This window comes from Lepisosteus oculatus, chromosome 14, assembly GCF_040954835.1.
Source record: "Lepisosteus oculatus isolate fLepOcu1 chromosome 14, fLepOcu1.hap2, whole genome shotgun sequence".
Taxonomy (NCBI): Eukaryota; Metazoa; Chordata; class Actinopteri; order Semionotiformes; family Lepisosteidae; genus Lepisosteus; species Lepisosteus oculatus.
Window position 1 is genome coordinate 21514466 of NC_090709.1, and position 21868 is coordinate 21536333.

Here is a 21868-nt window from a genome sequence, read left to right on the forward strand (position 1 = left end):
ATTACTGTATATTCTCTCTGGTGTAGAAAATATTCACTAGTATTCTAGGTTACAGATGGGTCATAATTTGACAGCCTACATTTGATTAATAGGATCCATCTCTGGCATACTTTCTTATTTTTAGTTTATAATGTATAATATTACTTATCTTTTAATGCCAAAATAAAGTGTTTTACATAATGTTCTATGTTCTAAAACGTTACTACAATTTAACTTTGAAATATGGTGACTTTGTATTCTAAGACTGAGCAAATACTGCAGAAAAGTGCAGTTAATATGTAAAAATGTGTTAGTTCCATTGAGTAGTCATGGGTAATGTGTATGTCTGATTAGTTGATTGATGAAGATCCAGTAGTAAAAAAACTTCTAATATTATTTCAAATATATTATTTCCAAATAAACCAACTTTGGAGAGTAGGTGGCAGTGATGTCAGAGGGAGTGTGTTCACAGTGTTGTCAAGGTATTGCTTATTGATTTTTAAGATGTTTTTACATTACATTTTTACTTTGATCAAGTTAAAATATGCACAAAATTTAGTTTATAGATACCTATGTGCTAAGCACTGAATTTGCAAGGTGTAAAGCTGCAAAACTGTCTTTTAAAGTATAAGTATTACAGTAGTACATTTGATCCTAAATATTTGAGTAAAAAAACATTGACTGGAAACTCACTTGAAAAACATCTAAGCTCAGTGAGAATTTGTTTTTCAGACAAATGACAAATGAACTGATGATGGAATTCAACTTCGCTGGCATAAACTGGAAAGATCAACGACAAAAGAGGGGCCTGGGAGAGACAAATCTTTATAGAGTAATTAAAGGTACTCTTATTTTATGTTGTACTTTCAAACTTTGGGTACTCTTTAATTAGGACAGACTATTGGTCCATTATTATGATGCAAGCTAAACTTAATACACTGATTAAGCTTTGAGCTTAGTAAACCTTAATGGTTCTTTCTTGAGATTAATCATAATTTATTTGAGTACTAATATTATAAAATTTTCTCCTAGCTGCAGTGCTGAAGTCCCACCCAACAACAACAGAAAATGAAATAAAGGAGCACAAAATGCTTTGTTTGAAGATTGCGTACGCAAGGCAGGGGGCCTGGAAGTATGGACACTGAAAATGATAAGTTGCTGGTTCTAACTTTTAGGACAATAAGAGAGGGCTTTGCAAATGGTGAACAGTAAAAATTGGTCTTAACTTCACATTGTAATCATATTTTCTTGGAAATATAGAAGTTATACGTTTCAAAATTTACATCTGAATTGAAATGTGTTTTTGACTTAAATATTAGCATGTTCAGGTAATTAGTTTGTGTTTGTCTTTACTATTTATATTGCCATGTTACAAGAATTTGTAGCTAAAGTTCACTAGTTGTGTCTTTTTATAATTAGCCTTTGTTGATTACAATATTGTATATCATGTATAATTTGAACTACATATTTTTCAGGTGTTTGATTATTCTGAAAATTAACAAATTCCTACACTAAGTCATTGGCTTGATTTATGCCTTGATTTAAAATCTCTTTGATGTATAATAGTCCTCTAAAGTTATCTGTATAATAGAACTCCAACCATTTATATATAATGAACATATAATCATAGATGTATAATTGACGTATAACAATATACGTATATTAGAATTTCATTCTAGACAAATTACGGACCACATTTATACGTCTAAGGTATTCGTTTAATAGACTTATATTCTACATCTTTTGCCCTCTGGGCCAATTGCTGTTCATGAGCTCCTAGATCCACTTGTTCCCAGTGGAACCAGCCTGGAGCAGCAGAACAGAGGTTTTGTTTCATTATATTGTCTGCCATTGTAAAACAAGTTATCCATTAGGGATAAAAACTCTCTCTCGAGTCATGTGTATCTCCTGTATTTGCCCCATATTCCCAGGGCTCATCTCTCAGCTGAGTGATCAATAGCTGAACTCCACATTGGGGTACAACAGAGCCTGCTGTGGAATTGGGCAGGGGAGGGCCGGTTGTGCTCCTGAACTAGTCCCCTCCTCTCCTACTCTCGTATTTGAATCACAGTCTATAAACTCCAGCCCTATTGCTTTTTTATTTATTTTGTTTAAAAAACAGCTCTGGTGAGTTATGTATTTAACAATAACATTTCACAAATCTATCCAAAACAATTCTGGTACAATTCTTTTTTTACTCAAAGGTCTTTAGCTTAGTGGGCAAGACCTGGGTTCGAGCCTATACAGTGAGGCATGAACTAGGGTGGGAGTGGCAGGGGTACAAGCCCTAGAAACCAAATCCCTTACAATAAGAGAAGGGCAGACAGTTAAATGGGGATAATTTCGAAGTTGCAAATATGAGATACCATAGCACGGTTTTTTTCACTCCCTGGTGAGACGGGCTTCCATAGTTATGTGTATTCTTGATATATCAGAAGGGGGCACTCTTCTCTTTACCGCACGTAGTCCCGAATACCGTGTATGGAGTTTGCGTGAGTGAGGTCAGTAACGAGCTTGATCAGACCCAATCTACTGCTTTCATCCAAAACAGCCCTTTATTTGGGCTTCAAACACTTAACAACATTGACATATTTAGACAATGTCTGCCTGGAATTTCCTCCCCCTTAAACATTTGTTATATCTCTGCAGCAGAACATAGCAGGAGCCTGGTTCAGGTCTTAAATTGAAGCTAGCCCCCTTGGCTTTGAGTGTGAATAGTCAAATTTCTTAATGTGCCCACTCAGCAGACAAACATATGAAAAAAAAACAGCTGGTGAACATGTTTTTTTGGTCTTCAGAGGTCATATTTTTCAACTATATGCATGTCAAGGGCCTGGGAATGATTTGAAAACCTTGTTCTAGGTAACTACTAGATTGGATAAAAATCTGGGACAAATTGATCAATTAGAAAAAATTCTACATCATGTTTTGTGAAGACTGGACCTGGAATGACATTAATAAATTAATACAAAATCATGAAAATAAGAATAAAAACCATTGCAATTGCTATAAAAACCTTTAGACACTGCTAGAGAGCCTTTATCTGCTGTTATGCAATGAAAACAAAACCTCAGTTAACTTCTGGTGTGGAAAAAAAGGAGCACTGATAAGAAACTGATACTGACACGCTGGGCTGGCCAGGTGTTTTTATTGGGATTCTGCTAGTTCATTAATTTATTGGTTTATTGCATAGTAGTGTCATGTCTGTGGAAACAAACTTTATGGTTTTGTTGTGGTGATATTGGAGAATACGTGCATGTGAGAAAATTTGTAGAGCGGTTTCAAACAAACGTTATCTCAAATATAAAAAGTGTCACCTGGGGAGACAGGAGTACCTCCCCCGGTGACCTCGATACGGACTACCTCCACCTGTTACCCCTCACACTCAATGTTTCAGAAAAAGGGTTTTAATTTAAGCTTTGCCCAGCAGTGTTTGAGCAGAGAAAAGAAACAGAAGCGGTATTCGCGCCGGTCTAGCACAGTAACCACTAACTCAAATAATTCAATAATAATAATAACAATTATAATACTAATAATAGCGAAAGAACACCGACTTCTTCTTAAAAAAAACTATTAACATAGTGCGTCTCCAACACTGGCTGGAGACTCTGTGTGTCCGGGCTCAGCGGTTATATAGGACAGGACTCGGCGAGCTGCAGGTGAAACTCATTGCTCTGCGCTCCCCGTGCGGAATGCGCGTCTCCTCCCTCCAGACTCGTCACACCGCCTTCATACTCTTCAGCGGGGGAAAAAAAACAACAAACTCACCTTTACTGTCTTCATACATGCCTCTTAAATCCCAGAGTCAGTACTGGGTTTCTCTGTTCGAGGTTACAAGCAGAAACAATAAAAGTGCTGAAAGCAGGAAGTTATTTTTGCTCGTAGGCATAAACGTGTAAAAATACATTTTCTGATTCCTAAAACCTAATAAAATCCACGTACAGTAAGTCTCCCTTTTGTTCCCAACGCACATAACTGAATATAAACCAGTCAAGTTCAGGTATTTTTCTGCTGAATATGAATACACTAGTTCTGGCGCAGCTGTTACAACAAAGATACTTACGAACTATTTTTTTCATACGAGCTACTGCCGTTTTTAAATGGAATATTTTTTCAATTCGCTAAATCACACGAAACACCAACAACACTCATCGTAAGCATCTGACCAATCACATTCCTGAATTTTAAAAGTATTTAGTATTTATTTTAACTTGTTTTTTTAAAAAATATACACCTGTTTTACATATTCTTGCCATTTTTGGCATATTGTAAGTGGTTTGTAACTTCAAATTGATAATTCCTGATCTTTATAACTGTATCATTTCTTTTTACCTTGTTTTAATATGTTTTAATTATTTTTGCATTTTATAGAACTTTTTAATATATTGTGAGCATTTTAGCAAAATTTTTAAATAGGACTATCAATGCTCCTGACTTTTAAACCTGTATTTATTCTGACATTATTCTCTCCAACTGCAGATGAGGAGGGATGCATTTGATTTTTAAATTGGTTGATTTTGGGGGAAAATGTACATTAATTTCTTTGTACGTATCAACAGTGGGAAACTTGGCATTTTGGGATGAATTGCAATCTTTACTGCAAGGCCCTGAGACTGATATAGAAATGATGTGAGATTTAAATGACACGTTTGATAAATCAGACAGGCACAGTACAACATCTAAAATGGCAGAACCCTCTAAAGTACTGAAATATTTTAGGCACATTCATAATCTACAAGATGTTTTGTGGTTACTGTGTCCTGCTACCCTTTCATATTTTTTAGTGTGCATGAATGTGTCCCACTTCTTTTACTAGTTTTTAAGGAAGATTCTGAAATATCTGATTACGAGATCAAGCCAGAAAAAAAATGATGACAATTAGTAGGAAGAAAGATACAATGTATTGACAATGTAATATGCTTTAAAGGATTAAAAGGAAAATAAATACTTTATCTATGCAAACTAATTCAACTGAACTCCTCTAAACACTATAGCCCGAAGAATTGCCGAAGCACAATGTATCACTTTGGGTGACACTAAAGGAAGAGGAACACAACACTCAAAACCACAAACAACTTATTTTCAACAGCAAAAATATGCTTGAAAATATTTGACAAAAAAAAGAAACCTTACACGCATGGAAACCAATATTTATCTGCTAGGGTAGAATGCAGCAGAGAACAGTAGGGCAGAAGGTTAGTGTAACTCTATAGTGCATCACAGAGGCTGGTCTCTTCCCCTCATTATGCAGGCTGACTTGTTCACAGTGAACTGTCCTCCAGCGATCCTCCTCGTCAGCTGCAATCACTGACATCAGACATGATGTTAATACTCTGACAGCACTTTGGCTGATTTAGTTAATGCGTTTTCCTATTAAACAGGAGATCTTGAGTTCAAATCCCAGTGGTGCCTCTCTTCCTGTCTTGTCTTATAGAATGTATCACTATGGATGATCACGTGCGGCTTGATTTTGTTAAATGCAAGTTTTCATTTTCTTTCTAGAACAACTTGCTTTTCATGAAATTCATACAGCTTGCGAAAGATGAAACACAGATCTTGCTTATCAGTGCAAAACAAATATTACAGGCCGGCAAGAATAAAGTCTTTTTTTTTTACCAAAAGCTTGCAAATGGAGAAAAGGGTTGCACGTGAGTCTCTGGGAGCTGTTAATTGAAAGGTTAGTGGTTCGAGCCCATTTCTCATTATTCTACTTAATTGGATTCCTTAGTAAAACCTTAACCCACTTGATATTTGCAGGAAATGCAGTTGTTTTGTGTGTCAAACTACAACAAGTAAACAAGTGAGTACATTAGTCATTATCACTGGGAATGACCAGTCATGGCCAGCATTCAAGGGAATCATATTCAGCCATGGACTTTGACCTTCAAATGGCTGGCGGGAGAATTCATTTATACTCTCGTTGCACCCTTAGTTAAAATATTTAAAATTACAATACAGATTTGTTGGAGAACTTGAAAAGCAAAAAAGACAGTTGGACAGCATGATTATGTTAGGACTGTACATTTGTATTTCAATACTTTTGTATATTTATCTTAATTTTAATATAGATGTAACCATAAATGCTGTTCTATATATATATAAAGATTGTTGTATTTTATAATATTTTAGCAGAGGGCACAAGGGGGTCTATTATACCTTGCGAAACATCCAAGACAACTATAATAGAGGCTCATATTTTTTTTAAAAAGTGCTTTAAAAGAAAACCAAAATTTGTATGATATCATCCCTTAATACCGACGTTCAGTTGAAGGATTTGAAGAAGCAACACAGATAGGTGAGTACATTGATTTTGGACCCATGTTTGCATCTGAATAATCTTTCCTCCTGGAAAGAATTAAAAACAGGTCTGTTTTGAGTCTCATGATGAGTCTCTTCTGGATCTGAAAAAAACAGTGTAAATTTGTTTCCGATGTATTTTTCAATTTTATCAGATTTTTTCAGGTGAATGCAGTTGATACGTTCAAGTTTTTCTATGATGACAGGACCCACACTTAGGGCTCAGTACTGATAACACTGCTGATATTGATGGAGTAGAAATAAGTGATGTATTGGCAGCTTTATCTGAAACGAGAAGTCCTAGAACACCTACAAAAATGTTAGGATTCAGAGGAAGAAATATTTTTCTACCTCACCCAATCCTATTGTATTAACGAGGCTGAAGTTGGCTGCTTATTCGCCAGCTTCTTATTCGCGTTTTTCGTTCCAGTGCTGCTGCTGTGATGTTATGCCGCCTTTCGCCTTTAGATGGCTCTCTATAGTCATTTTTAAAAATACTAATCCGAGTGGATTACTGCACATATCCTCAGTAAAGGGGAATATGTAAGTAATGATTATCCAAATTGCATTTTTGTATGAAACACATTTCAGAAAATCGAAAACCAATTTTCAAAACTCACAATAACACAAACTGGCATGTTAGACAACAAGTAAATAAGACAAAGGCAAAACGTGAATTCTCAAAGTCTTAAAATCTTGCATTTTGCAAGAAATGTTATTATAGCAGTTTACAATGGGACATTTAGAACATGGCATATGAGAATATATGGTTAACGGAGGATGAGCAAAGGGTGATGACACTTTCTGCGTATTGCTATGACCCTCCCTCCTGATTATAAAATTGTCTCACAATTCTGCCAATGAGGTGTGAGACACAATGTAACAGACTCTCAAAATCCTGAACTTCAGGAAATGTTGCTGTACCATTTTTAAGATATGACCTTCTGAATATGGCATGAGAGAATTCATAGGGAAAAGCTAATTGCTCTTTCTGTTGTATTGCGATGGCCCCTGTTTAAAAAAAAAACATCTCAGAATTCTGACACAAAGGTGTGAGACACAATGTAACAAATTATGAAAATCATGAACTATAAGAAAATTTACTGTACCTTTTTTTAATATGACCCTCTGAACATGGCATGTGAGGATTTATTGTCAACAAAATAGCACCCCTTCTGCTGAATTACTTTTTCCCTCCTTCCTCATTACCAAAACACTGACACTAAGGTAAGAGAGACAAAATCACTCACCACGAACATTTGTAATGACAAAACTTCACTGTTGCATTTCTGCGTTGTGACATTCTGAACATGGCATGTTAAAGTATATAGAAAACCTAGATCAGAACAGGCTAAATGTAATTCATAGTGATTTATATTTTTTTAATTCTTTCTAAATGAAAAAATATGTTTTTCAGTGATTATGACACTTCTGTATTACATAAAATATGCTTCAATGCCAAAATAAATAATAATGGAAAAAATACCCACATTGGACATTCATAGTTGTGATTATAGGAATGTTATATATCAGGTGGGTAGCTGTGTCAGCATGCGTAGGCTGCAAAGGAAAAAGTAAAGGATTATTCCATGCTGAAAAGAGAAGAAAGGAAACATAACGTGTTGGCCGTAGAGCCTTCTTCAGGTGTGAGAAAGACAGGGCAGTAAGCAAAGATAATTTCCTTTATCTTTGCTTACTGCAGTTTAAAGACGTTAGGAAGTTTTACGGCTAACAGCTCCACATCAACTTCCTTTTATAACTAACCTCATCAGATCCCTCAACTCCCAACTCTTCCAATTTCTCACTTCAGAGAAGGATAAAAAACTCAATCATCCTCTACAGAGAAAAACCATCAACACCCCTACCACCTCCACCAATCCTAACCTTGTTTTTACTATACCTTCTGACCTTTCCCTTTCACCCCTTTGCATCCTCGGCTAACTTATTTTAAAATTACAATAGACTGTATAGTATTTATGTTTAAAATTAAGGTAAATATGTCAAAATATCAAAATCCAACTGCACAGTGCTATCGTAACAATGCTTGTCAAGTTCTCAAACAAACCTGCATTGTATTTTTAAAATATTTCAGCAGAGGATTCAACTGGAGTATAAATGAAGATTCAACGATAATTTTTTTTGAGTGAATATGGTTTTCTGGGGAGTTGCAATGTTGGGCATTATTGGACATTTCCCGGTGACCCTGACACGTGTTAAACACTCGCATTTCCTGCAAATATTAAAATGGTTATGGTTTCGCCGAGAAATCCAATTGATTTCAGACAACATTTACATTGCAGAAGAATCCCATCGCTGGGTGGACTCGAACCACCAACCTTTCAGTTAACAGCCGAACGCGCTAACCGATTGCGCCACAGAGACTGACTGGCGGATTCTTCTATCGAATCACAAGTTTTCGGTTAAAAAATAATAATCTTACCGTTTATTTTGCCAGCCGGTAATATTTCTTCTGCACTGATAACCAAGAATTGAATTTCATTTTTCGCAAGCTGTGTGAATTTCATCAAAAACGGAAAAAAAGTTTTCCAGAAAGAAAATGAACACCTGCATTTAACGAAATTAAGCCCTTTGTGATTGCCCGAAATGATACGTTCTGTACTACAAGATAGGAAGAAAGACACGGCTGGGATTTGAATCTCGGTTCTTTTGGTTAATAGAGAAGCGCTTTATCCAACTAGGCTACGGTGACAGGACAACCATCACCTTTTACAGCCACTTGGACACACCGCTCTGAGACATCTGCGTTCAGTAAGCGCTGAACCTGCGCTCAGAGCAAATTGCCTCTTTTACATAGCAGCCCCGACACTGAGAAACGAAGAGAACTGGCTTTTATCTGGCATTTTCATGTCCAATGCGTTTGACATCTCCCAAGGGCGACAGAGTTCTTTTGCGACACTATTTCTTCTTCTTTTTTATTTCTGTACGCTTTGATAAAAAACGAGAAATCGTGCAAGGGAAAAATGTCTTTTTTTTTTCATAGAGAAAACGTGCACCAGGAAATGTTGTGTTGAGAAGAAATGATTTAACATGATACGTGACCTAATTTATCAGAGCAATTGCTCACCCAGCAAGGTCTGGAGAGGTTGGGGAGTCTGGTGGATGTGATAATTATACGGTGTTGTGGAAGAAAACAGTCTTTCTTTGAATTCTCAGTCAATCGGAATTTCAGTGCGAAACATAAACCCCTTGTCTGATTTAAAGAGATTATATTTTAAAACTCATAAAAAATCAGAAAACACATGTTTCTCACTTTGAAATTTTAGACGGAGCGGTGCATTACTAGTAGAGGCGCTGAGCACACTATGGGGAAATTCAAGTCATGTGAAATGCCAGCGGTTTAATAAACAACGCGTCTGATTTCGGATCATAAGATTATAGGTTCGACTTCTACCTGGCTCGTGTAAATTTTATTATAGCTCCTCAGTAATAGATGTATATTATGTAATGAACCGCACCTGAAAGCAAACGTTGGGTCTGTTTCCTTTGTTTTCCAGCATGAAATAGCAAATCGTTACAAAAAGCACCTGCTAATGTCCAACAGCGGTTTTTTTTTTTTTCAAATTACATTTTCAGGCTTCAGACACTTTTTAATAAAACAAAAGTGTCCGGAAACTCATTAACTTTCAGGTTTGCTTGAACCTGTATTAAAAAAAAAAGTTATCTGAAACTTCTGTGATTCCATTATCTGATGTAGCTGTCTCTAAAGTTGGACGTGATGTTAAGCAGATGTGAACTGTGCCTTTTCTCTTAAAAAAAAAACAAAGTTCTTTTTTTCCTCCTCACTCCAATGCTGGGGACTGTAAGCCTGTGTGAGCTCCACACTGCGTGTCCTGTACTGCTCTATTTTGTTTAGATTATCTATGTGGTGTACAGATAGAACTCAACTGCATTGTGTGAATTCCGTGTTCAGGACCAGCAGAACCTGAAAAAGTAACAGCTGACCTCGACGTGATTTGAACACGCAGCCTTCTGATCTGGAGTCAGACGCGCTACCGTTGCGCCACGAAGTCACGGCTGTCCTTCTGAATATGGCATGAGAGAATTCAAAGGAAATCAGCTTCACAAAAAAAAAAAAAATCTCCTATGAAGAGCGCAGCTCTTCCAAAGAGAGTCTCTTCTTCCCAGACCACATTTTATTCTTCCTGCGCAGCTCTTGTGCAGGTGTTGTTCTCAATTACAGATCCAGGAACAGTGATTGTTTTTTCTATTTTTTTAAATTAAGTACCCCAAGGTGCAACGGTAGCACGTCTGACTCTAAATCCCCAAGTTCATTTTCAAAGTATATCGGAGTCAACTGATACTGATCAGGTTCTGCTGCTACTGAACCCGCAGTCTTCACCTTAAAGTTCAATTCCCCAAGCTTTTTGACCTTATATGTCCATCCCGTCTCGTCAAAACTCGTATTTTCACAGGGTACCCTTCATAAATCGCAGTATAGAATGAAAAAACTCCAGTAGATCTCGGCCGCTGTTGGTGATTTTCCTTTAAAAATAAATGAATCTCTGGAAATTTTACGGAGTATCACTTTCACTGAGACCGAGAAGTGTTAAGCTGTACATGCGTCTTTGTGGTTTGGTTGTTAACCAAAAGGGTGGTGGTTTGAGCCCTTCCAGGGACGATATGAGCCTTTTAATGTACACACCCTCCTCACTTCATTTCTCCACGTCCGGTCTTGTACCGCTAACAAATACAGAGCCCGTAGGAGGCAGTAAGCTCGCATATATAGCTCTCTGTGTATATAATGAAGAAGCAGAGGTTAGTTTCTCATCTGCGCGTTACAGAGCCTTACGCAACTCGTAGTGTACCACGGGGCATCAATCATTCCAGGCGGAAATGGACTCCTTTTTGTTTCTCGAGGGATCATATTAAACATTTCATTAGTATCGAGAGGAGGATCACCATGAAACACAAAAACAAACAGTTTCATTCTGTCTTTTTTAGAAAGTAGCGTTTGTGCTGCATTAATTATATTTTCGTGGAAATATAGAAGTTGTAAATGTTAAAATTTATATTTGAATCGAAATGTGGTTTTGAGTTAAATTTTAGCGGGATCATGTGATTAGTTTGTTTGTCATTACTATATATATTGCCATGTTACTAGAATTTGTAACTGAAGTTTACTAGTTGTGTTTTTATGATGATTAGCCATTTGTTGATTACAATATTGTATATAATGTATAATTTGAACTACATATTTTTCAGGTGTGAATAATTGTATATTTTAAGAATACATTTCTTAAACAAATCATTGGCTTTATTTACTAGTTTCTACACCTATAAAATATTTATTTGATGTATAATAGGCCTTTAACTATATATGTATATTAGTCCTCTAAATTTATCCGTATAATATAACTCCAGCCATTTATGTATAATAAACATATAATCATAGATGTCTAATTGACGTATAATGATATATGTATATTTGAATTTCATTCTAGACCAGTTACAGAGCACATTTATATGTCTAAAGTATGCGTTTAATAGCCATATATTCTACATCTTTTGTCCACTGGGATGTGCCGATTTTAATTTAACAAAGCTAGATACACATTTTCTAATGCAGCCTTCATTACAAGACAGTTTGTTTCTCGAAAGCGTGTTATGTAAAAAAGAGAAAAACGAAAATATTTAGATGACAATCTTTCAAAGCTGAAGATTTTACTTTTGAAAAATTGACATTTTATGTATGCAGATGCATTCGCTGGTTCTAGAACTTTGCTGTGCTTCCTGAATCATTTTCAGTGTTATAAAGTGGGTGTAGAGGGAGCGATCTCTTTGTAGAGCAGTTGACAGGCTGGAGATGTTCAGACTACTCTCGTTATTTCTCAAATGCTTACATCATTTTTCTTTCACGCTAGGACGCGAGTGTGTACATGGGCTTGGTTTTCGTTTCACTGATTCTCATTGAAGATTTGGGAATTAACGACGAAAGATTCAGTTTGGCAGAAGGTTTGGTTCACAACGATCTTGAAGACACGCCATGTAAGGCAGCGTGTGATGATTTGTACTATAAAAGACCAAGTGCTCAAAGTGACGTCTGCGTTTACCATTTAGACTTTTCCATCTCGGGCACACTTTTAGAAAGCAAAGATAGAGTAGTTGTGTTGAATCACACTAAGACATCTGTTAGCAGAGTGGTGCAGCGGAACCGTGCTGGGCCCTTAATCCAGAAATCGACTGATTGAAACCATCCTCAGCTATGTACATTTTATGCACGATTGATAAGCACACCATCAGTTTAATGAAGTACATTAAAACTGATTTTTCTCTCGTGTGTGTGCAAGCTTCACACTTACAGTACTCTTTAATCTTTACCAATAGCAGATGCCCAAATGTATCTTTGGTTGTTCTGAGATCCTTGATAGTTTCCTCAAATCCTTCAAATGAACATCCATATCAAAGCAATTATGTTTAATTTTATTACAATTAAGGTACATATACAAAATATCAACACACAATTGTATAATGCTCATTTAATAATGATTGTCAAGGATTGTCAAGTTCTCCAACAAATCTGTGTTCTAATTTTAAAATATTTTGCTAAGGATACAACGGGTGTATAAATGAATTCTCCTGACAGCCAGTTGAAGATAAAATTCCACATGTGAAAATGGTTTTCTTGGACATTGACAGGTACTTAATTGTTTACTTGTAGTTCCACACGAGTAAAATCCATATTTCCTGCAAATTTCAGGAGGGCTTGCGAAGAAATCCCATCAAGTTTTAGCAGAGGTTATGGTTACAGCGGAACAGTCTGAAGCTCGTCCCTTAGTGGGTTTGAACCACCAGCCCTTCATTTAATAGCTGCAGAGAGACACACTCCCGTTGCTTTTTGCCATTCACACGTTTGTAATTAAAGAATTATAAAATACTGACATTTTCCTGCCAGCCGGCAGTATATCTTCTGCACTGACCATGAATAACCAATAACTTTATTTCATCTTTCGCAGTCTGTAATCCACAGAAAAGGAAGTGAATACTTGTATTAAGCTAAATTAAGATGACGGAGATGCACTGCCGTTGTTTTTCTCCACTTTTCGTTAAAAGGAGAAAAATCACTGATATTTTCTTGCGGTATTTCTTCTGTCCTGATTAGCAAGACTTATATTTTATCTTTCAGAAGTTGTATGAATTTCTTGAAGTTCAGAAACAACTTGTTCCACAAAGGAAATGAACACTTGGTTCAAAGTAAATCAAGACATATGTATCTCTCACCGCGTGTGCTCTTATCTGTCCATCTCTCTACTTTTCTCTCACTCTGACAGTCTGTGCAGAGTTTCTGAAGGGGATGTAACACCACTTGGCAAAGAGAAAAATTATCAGAGGCAGAATAATAAATCATTATTCTCTTCTCAGTCTGATTCACAGCTCAGAGACAATCGGACAGAAGCTCCATACTTCTTTTTATCCGTCAATCCAGAACCAGAGGACGTTCAGACAATCCTGGAACAGCCTGGACTCAGGTCACATCTCCCCATTTTCTCCTTCCTCACAGCCACTTAGAGACAGAGAAGAGCTCCTGGTTCTCCTCTCTGTGAACTGGGCTCAAGACTCACTGATCTGTCAGCTGTGGACTCTGTTCCAGGTCAGAAGCAAGAAGCTTCTATTAACCCTTTCCAGGACCTCCAGCCCTTCAGTATTACTTTCTTTACTGTATGTCAATCTCCAAACATGTTTTATAAATGTTTTCTAACACACGTGAGTGTGGAATTATCTTTTAATGTAATAAACACAAGTAGTGACACTCTGGTCAGTACACTGTATATTGATTATTAGTAGCCGATGGGCCAATGACCGTGTCTACAGTAGTGACCAGTTGACCAGTCTGTAGCTCTCAGCAGTGGGACTCAGATCACACAGAAGAAGACCTGTCTGTGTGTGATTCCACACCAGCCCAGGGAATCACCAGCTCTCATATGTCTCTCACAGGTGTCTCACAGTCTTATAAATTTACAATTAGATGAATTATTGTAACAGTTATACATTTAATTTAAATAATCAGACTACCTATGGAACTGAGAGCAGGCTGGAAATAAAACCAGGATACACATTTTAACCTCCAGGATCAGGTTCCTGATCCTCCTGGCTTCTATACTCTGATGATTCGTTTAAAACATTTAAATGCACTTATTACAGGGACTTGTACTCGTTCTCTACTGCTCCACACAGGTACGCCTTGTAACACATTCATCTGCGAAGTAAACTATTTTTTTTCCTGTTTAATGAATTTCATTCCTTGGTTTGTCACTCTCCTTTTACAACTGTTATGATTTGCTTCTCTTCACAGCCCGGTGTATTCTTTTTTGGGGGGGATGTTATATCTGTAAGAAAAGCCCCCCAGGCTCCGGACAGGAGTCTCCTCCAGCGGAGACGCGCTCTGCTCTGTTAGAAAGAGCGCTGTAATGTCACAGACACCAGCCTGAGCACCTGGATCAGAGAGCAAGACCGCGGGAGGGTGCGCACGGAGGAGAGTTATTGATCATTTATCTATCGAAAACCAATTAATTCAATTGAAAAACCGTAGAATAAACGATTAACTTCACCGATTGGTGAGTACTGGTTCTTTTTCTGTTTTTGATCCTGTTTTAAATATCTAGAAAACAGTCAATAAAGACTGTATCGATCAATTACCACAGTGTGTTTAGTGTAAAAAATGTTCAAACCGAAATTAAACAATGATTATTCTTATTATTATTTAGGTAACTGTATCCTAGAGCTAAAAAAATATATTCCAAGTTGATAAATGTATGTACAGTGCCTTGCGAAAGTATTCGGCCCCCTTGAACTTTTCAACCTTTTGCCACATTTCAAGCTTCAAACATAAAGATATAAATTTTTTATTTTATGTGAAGAATCACCAACAAGTGGGACACAATTGTGAAGTGGAACGAAATCTATTGGATTTTTGAAACTTTTTTAACTAATAAAAAAATGAAAAGTGGGGCGTGCAAAATTATTCGGCCCCTTTACTTTCAGTGCAGCAAACTCACTCCAGAAGTTCAGCGAGGATCTCTGAATGATCCAATGTTTTCCTAAATGACTGATGGTGATAAATAGAATCCACCTGTGTGTAATCAAGTCTCTGTATAAATGTACCTGCTCTGTGATAGTCTCAAGGTTCTGTTGAAAGCGCAGAGAGCATCATGAAGACCAAGGAACACACCAGGCAGGTCCGTAATACTGTTGTGGAGAAGTTTAAAGCCGGATTTGGATACAAAAAGATTTCCCAAGCTTCAAACATCCCAAGGAGCACTGTGCAAGCGATCATCTTGAAATGGAAGGAGTATCAGACCACTGCAAATCTACCAAGACCTGGCCGTCCCTCTAAACTTTCAGCTCAGACAAGGAGAAGACTGATCAGAGATGCAGCCAAGAGGCCCATGATCACTCTGGATGAACTGCAGAGAACTACAGCTGAGGTGGGAGAGTCTGTCCATAGGACAACAATCAGTCTTACACTGCACAAATCTGGCCTTTATGGAAGAGTGGCAAGAAGAAAGCCATTTCTCAAAGATATCCATAAAAAGTCTCGTCTAAAGTTTGCCACAAGCCACCTGGGAGACACCCCAAACATGTGGAAGAAGGTGCTCTGGTCAGATGAAACCAAAATCGAACTTTTTGGCCACAATGCAAAACGATATGTTTGGCGTAAAAGCAACACAGCTCATCACCCTCAATACACCATCCCCACTGTCAAACATGGTGGTGGCAGCATCATGGTTTGGGCCTGCTTTTCTTCAGCAGGGACAGGGAAGATGGTTAAAATTGAGGGGAAGATGGATGCAGCCAAATACAGGACCATTCTGAATGAAAACCTGTTGGAGTCTGCAAAAGACCTGAAACTGGGACGGAGATTTATCTTCCAACAAGACAATGATCCCAAACATACAGCAAAATCTACAAAGGAATGGTTCACAAATAAACGTATCCAGGTGTTTGAATGGCCAAGTCAAAGTCCAGACCTGAATCCAATCGAGAATCTGTGGAAAGAGCTGAAAACTGCTGTTCACAAACGCTCTCCATCCAACCTCACTGAGCTCGAGCTGTTTTGCAAGGAAGAATGGGCAAGAATTTCAGTCTCTCGATGTGCAAAACTGATAGAGACATACCCCAAGCGACTTGCAGCTGTAATCGCAGCAAAAGGTGGCTCTACAAAGTATTAACGCAAGGGGGCCGAATAATTTTGCACGCCCCACTTTTCATTTTTTTATTAGTTAAAAAAGTTTCAAAAATCCAATAGATTTCGTTCCACTTCACAATTGTGTCCCACTTGTTGGTGATTCTTCACATAAAATAAAAAAATTATATCTTTATGTTTGAAGCCTGAAATGTGGCAAAAGGTTAAAAAGTTCAAGAGGGCCGAATACTTTCGCAAGGCACTGTAAGTAACAGTTTACATGTATTTTTTCCCGTGTTTATAAATCATAAGTATGGTAACCACGGGGACAGGCGCCACGTCACTGTGCGCGTCTAGGTGTATCTCGTTCATCACAAAGAGCGATGTAACGTCATGGGTAGCAACAAATACTAATACTAGTGTATTCATATCAATATTAATGAGAGTACAACTGGTTGTTTTAATGCTAGTGTTCATGTGAGTATTAATGATGATAGCGCTACTGATAGTTTTAGTTTTAATGTTAATATTCATGTAAATATTATTTATAATTATAGTGTTACTGTTAGAGAATTAACAGTAGTATTATTAGTTTTAATACTAGTTATTCTAGCATTACTGTTATTCTCTTTGGGGGAATTAAAAGGACTTGTCACGAGTGACCGCGTGGCGCAACGGTAGCGCGTCTGACTCCAGATCAGAAGGTTGTGTGTTCAAATCACATCGAGGTCAGCTGGTGTGTTTGCAGGTGCTGCTGGTGCTGAACCTGGAAATTATACCATGCAGTCAGGTTTTCTGAGTACAACACATAGGTAATCTGAATGAAATAACAGTGCAGTACAGAACACCCAGATAGGAGCTTATGCAGCAGGTCATCTTGAACACGACAAGAGAAAAGGTACACTGCACATCTGTGAAACATCACGTCTGGCTTTAGAGACAGTAACATCAGAGAATGGAAGTTTCAGACTGCTTTTTTGTTACAGGTTCAAGCAAACCTGAAAGTTTGGGAGTGTTTGGTCACTTTTGTATGACAAAGTGTCTGAAGCCTGTAATTATAATTTGCCCTTTTTTAATTGTGGTTGAAATCCACTCCCATGTACCAAGACCTTACAGTATATTCATGTTTACTTAAATGACTAACTTTTGGACTATTGGACATTAGTTGGTGTTTTTTTTTGTAACGATTTGCTATTTCATGCAGGAAAGAAAGGAACCCAGACCCATGTTTGCTTTCAGGTGCGGTTCATTTACATAACGTACATCTATTTCTGAGGAGCCTGATTTGAATCACAAAACCCCGGTAGAAGTCGAATCGACAATCTTATAAACCGAAATCAGACGCGTTATCCATTAAACCACTAGCCCATCACGTAAATTAATTGCACCATGGTGAGTTCAGTTCCGCTACTAGTAATACCCCACCCCCATCTTAAATTTCTAAGTGAGAAACGTGTTTTCTACATTTTTTTTTTAGTTTTAAAAAATCATCACTTTTAAGCAGACAAAGCCTTTATGTGTCGCTCTGAATTTCTAATTGATTTAGAATTCCAAGACAAAAGCGTTTCGTTCCACAACGGCGTGAAATGATCACGTCTTTCACTCTACTTCTCTCTAGTGGTAAAGCAGATCTTGCTAGGTGAGCATTTGCTCCAGTAACTTAGGTCATTTTTCATGTTAACTCACTTCTTCTAAACACAACATTTCCCGGTGCATGTTTTCTCCATGAAAAAAGACATTTTTCCTTACATGATTTCTCGTTTTGTTTCATCAAAGTGTACAGAAAGAAGAAAGAAAGGAAAAGTGTCGTTAATGAACTCTGTCCTCCTTGGAAGATGTCAAGCGCATTGGACATGAAAAGTGCCCAATAAAAGCCATTTCTCTTCATTTCTCTTACGGTCAGGACTCCTGTTCCGTGTAAAGGAGGCAGCTTGCTCAGCCAGCAGACTCAGGGCTTACTGAATGCAGATGGCTCAGAGCGGTGTGTCCAAGCGGCTATAAAAGAGGAGAATTCTGCCGGCACCGTAGCTGAGTTGGTTTAAGTACCTGTCTCGTTGACTGGAGATCCTAGCTCCACATCCCAGCTGTGCCTTTCTTCCTGTCTTTTTGTGCAGAAACTACCATCTTGGACAACCACATAGGGCTTGATTTAGTTTAAAGCATGAATTTATTTCCTTTCTGCAACAACTTGTTTTTCAAGAAATTCATACAGCTTGTGAAAAATGAAATGTAATTCTTTGCTATCAGAGCAGTAGGAATATTGCCAACTGGCAAGAAAATGCAAGCAATGTTTATTTTTTGACCGGAAAGGTGCGAATGGAGAAAAGCTTCTCTCATCAGTCTCTGTGGCGCAATTGGCGAGCGCGTTCGGCTGTTAACTGAAAGGTTGGTGGTTTAAACCCACCCAGGGACGATCTTCTTATTATTGTCAATGTAAACACTGTCTCCGCTAAAGCTGAAACCTTAACCCTCTTTATATTTGCAGAAAATGCGAGTCTTTTGACCGTGTCCAACAACAACACTTGAGACCGGGGAAGTCCAATAGTGATCAACACCGCAACTCCCCAGAAATCCATATTCACTCTTGGAAAAGTATCTTTGAATGGCTTGCAGGAGATATCATTTATACTCCTGTTGCGTCCTCTGCTAAAAGAGTTTAGAAATACAACGCAGATTTGTTTGAGAATTTGACAAGCACTGTTACAGTACCTTAGCACTGTGAAGTTGGATGTTGATATTTTGATATATTTACCTTAATTGTAACATAAATGTAAACATAAATGCTGTACAATCTATGCTGTACAATCAAACACAGGTATATTTTGAGTCTCATGCTGATCGTCCTGTGGATCCAAAAGAAAATTTTAAAGCTGATACATTTTCGATTGGAATTTGCATCTAGCTACAACGTCCCTGGAAAAGAGATTTTATGAGTTGTGTGCAATCGGTATCTTTTACTTTATGTATGGTAGTGGAAATAGTTTTAAAAATGTTTTCTAAAGAAGATTGTATTGCCAGGACCTGCCTTTAGCGCTCAGTAGCGATGACGCTGTTGATATAGATGGAGAAGAAATGTAAGATGAATTGATGATCTAAGCTAAAATAGCCCTAACACGCCTCCTGTAACAGTGTTTGTATTCATAGCAAGAAATATTATTTTTCAAACCCGAACGTTGCTTTTGCATTAAGTGTTATGAAACCATTAGCGGTTTCAGTAGCTTCTGAAGACCGCACTTTTCCAAACTGAAGCCTATAAGAACATTATTCAAGATACACCATGGCCCAGAATCGTGCATTGGGACAAAGATTAACATCCATTTAAAGTACTCCCAAATAAAAGATTTGACCGAAAAATTAAAAGAGTAGGCAAGTATTAAAACAAAACCATAACTTCTTGACTTCCAATCTCTTTCCTGGTTCAGGCCATGTAAAATGACATATTCAGTGGACTCATGCCGAGGTTGTGAGTTTAAGCCTCACCTGGAGCAGCCTGGTTTTCTGTCTTGACAGGTAAACAGTTTTTTGTGTTATTTGCTAAATGGAGAGAGGATTCTGTGTTAATTGTGCTCCTCCTGGGAGAGGTCAAGATGAGAAGTTCACCAGGCTGGTGGTAAATATCCTGTCCAGGAATATCGGGGCTGTAGGGGGTCAGATCTATAGATGTAGTAAACACATTAGTGGAGACAGTGTGTCTGCTCTCCGTGAGAGAGCCGGGCGGGAGGAATAATCTGTGGTCTGGGATGAAGAGACCCTCGTTGGAAGAGCGGCGCTCCTCACAGGAGAGAATGAAAACAATCTTTTTCAGGGACGCTGATATTTCTCTTTGGGTGAATTAAAAGCACGTGTCGCAAGTGACCTCGTGGCGCAACGGTAGTGCGTCTGACTCCAGATCAGAAGGTCGCGTGTTCAAATCATGTCGAGGTCAGCTGATGTGTTTGCAGGTGCTGCTGGTGCCAAACCTGGAATTCACACCATGCAGTTGGGTTTTAGCTGTACACCACCTAGGTAATCTGAACAGTACAGAACACCCAGTCAGGAGCTTATGCAGCATTTCATCTTGAACACGACAAGAGAAAAGGCACACTGCACATCCGCGAAACATCACGTCCGACTTTAGAGACAGTGACATCAGAATGGAAGTTTCAAACCGCTTTTCTGTTACAGGTTCAAGCAAACCTGAAAGTTAGGGAGTGTTTGGTCACTTTTGTATGAAAAAGTGTCTGAAGCCTGTAATTATAATTTGCCCTTCTTTTAATTGTGGTTGAAATCCACTCCCATGTACCAAGACCTTACAGTATATTCATGTTTACTTAAATGACTAACTATTGGACTATTGGACATTAGTTGGTGTTTTTGTTTTTGTAACGATTTGCTATTTCATGCAGGAAAGAAAGGAACCCAGACCCAACGTTTGCTTTCAGGTGGGGTTCATTTACATAACAGACATCTATTTCTGAGGAGCCTGATTTGAACACACAACCCCGGTAGAAGTCGAATCGACAATCTTATAAACCGAAATCAGACGCGTTATCCATTAAACCACTAGCCCGTCACGTAAATTAATTGCACCATGGTGAGTTCAGTGCCGTTACTAGTAATACCCCACCCCCATCTTAAATTTCTAAGTGAGAAACGTGTTTTCTACATTTTTTTTAGTTTTAAAAAATCATCACTTTAAAGCAGACAAAGCCTTTATGTGTCGCTCTGAATTTCTAATTGATTTAGAATTCCAAGACAAAAGCGTTTCGTTCCACAGCGGCGTGAAATGATCACGTCTTTCACTCTACTTCTCTCTAGTAGTAAAGCAGATCTTGCTTGGTGAGCATTTGCTCTGGTAAATTAGGTCACTTTTCATGTTAACTCACTTCTTCTAAACACAACATTTCCCGGTGCATGTTTTCTCCATGAAAAAAGACATTTTCCCTTACATGATTTCTCGTTTTGTTTCATCAAAGTGTACAGAAAGAAGAAAGAAAGGAAAAGTGTCATTAATGAACTCTGTCCCCCTTGGGAGATGTCAAGTGCATTGGACATGAAAAGTGCCCGATAAAAGCCATTTCTCTTCATTTCTCTTACGGTCAGGGCTCCTGTTCCGTGTAAAGGAGGCAGCTTGCTCAGCCGGCGGACTCAGTGCTTACTAAACGCAGGTGTCTCAGAGCGGTGTGTCCAAGTGGTAGTAAAAGAAGAGAGTTCTGCCGGTGTCGTGGCTTACATGGTTAAAGCGCCTCTTTAATAAACACGAGATCCTGGGTTTAAATCCCAGCGGTGCCTTTCTTCCTGTCTTCTTGCATCGTTTACTGTTATAGACAACATGCTTCTGCATTAAGTTTAATGGAGGTGTTTATTTCGTTTTTGGCACAACTTGTTTTTCAAGAACTCCACACATTGCGAAAGCTAAAATGCTTATCTTTGTTATCAGTGCAAAAGAATTACTGCCAGCTGGGAAGAAAA

The 21868-nt window shown here is 38.0% G+C and overlaps 1 protein-coding gene and 4 non-coding genes across 5 annotated transcripts in view; 3 read left to right on the plus strand and 2 right to left on the minus strand.

Moving 5' to 3' along the window:
* LOC138242777 (zinc finger protein 271-like) overlaps positions 1-21868 on the minus strand; it is a 362720-nt gene that overhangs the window by 17877 nt on the left and 322975 nt on the right. The gene's annotated exons all lie outside the window — the stretch shown is intronic.
* Positions 10236-10307, minus strand: trnaw-cca (transfer RNA tryptophan (anticodon CCA)). The gene has a single exon. It is a non-coding gene; the product is annotated as a tRNA-Trp (tRNA).
* trnaw-cca (transfer RNA tryptophan (anticodon CCA)) lies at positions 17078-17149 on the plus strand. Its single transcript has one exon. It is a non-coding gene; the product is annotated as a tRNA-Trp (tRNA).
* On the plus strand, positions 18757-18830 carry trnan-guu (transfer RNA asparagine (anticodon GUU)). Its single transcript has one exon. It is a non-coding gene; the product is annotated as a tRNA-Asn (tRNA).
* On the plus strand, positions 20271-20342 carry trnaw-cca (transfer RNA tryptophan (anticodon CCA)). The gene has a single exon. It is a non-coding gene; the product is annotated as a tRNA-Trp (tRNA).